A 548-nucleotide genomic window follows, 5' to 3' on the forward strand; every position below is an offset into this window, starting at 1 on the left:
TATGGCGGGAAATAAACTCACCACCTTTTCCAAGAAACTATTTGTCTGAAATAAAGGAACACCGTAGCCGATGTTATCTCTATCTCTAGACCTAAATGCAGTTCACCGATGGCCCTCCTAACTATGCAGTGGCAAAGCCGAGGAAACTTTTGGCAAGACTTTGGTCCCACATGACGTCACGACCAAAACTCCCTTCGCCGAGACGGTGAAGTTACACATCTAACCTAGAATCGTTTACTATGCATACACAATGAAATAAGACAGCCATACTCACAGTTAATTAAGGCAAATAATGTGGTAGGCTTACAAAAAATAAGAAAGAGAAAAAGACCTATCTTGAATTATAGTAGAGAGGTGCTATGGCGTCGTGCATGTAGGCCCTTCTTGCGTGTAGACGGTCTTGGACTGGAATGTGGCTCTCTCCTGAATGCCATCTTCAGTATACGTTGGCACACCTGGTGTTTTGAACTTTAGTGCCCCGTTTACTTGTATACTGCATACTGCATTCCCTTATATAGAAGTCACAACCTGCTTAGCAAACAAGCAAA

This window comes from Penaeus monodon, chromosome 28 (assembly GCF_015228065.2).
Source record: "Penaeus monodon isolate SGIC_2016 chromosome 28, NSTDA_Pmon_1, whole genome shotgun sequence".
Classification (NCBI taxonomy): Eukaryota; Metazoa; Arthropoda; class Malacostraca; order Decapoda; family Penaeidae; genus Penaeus; species Penaeus monodon.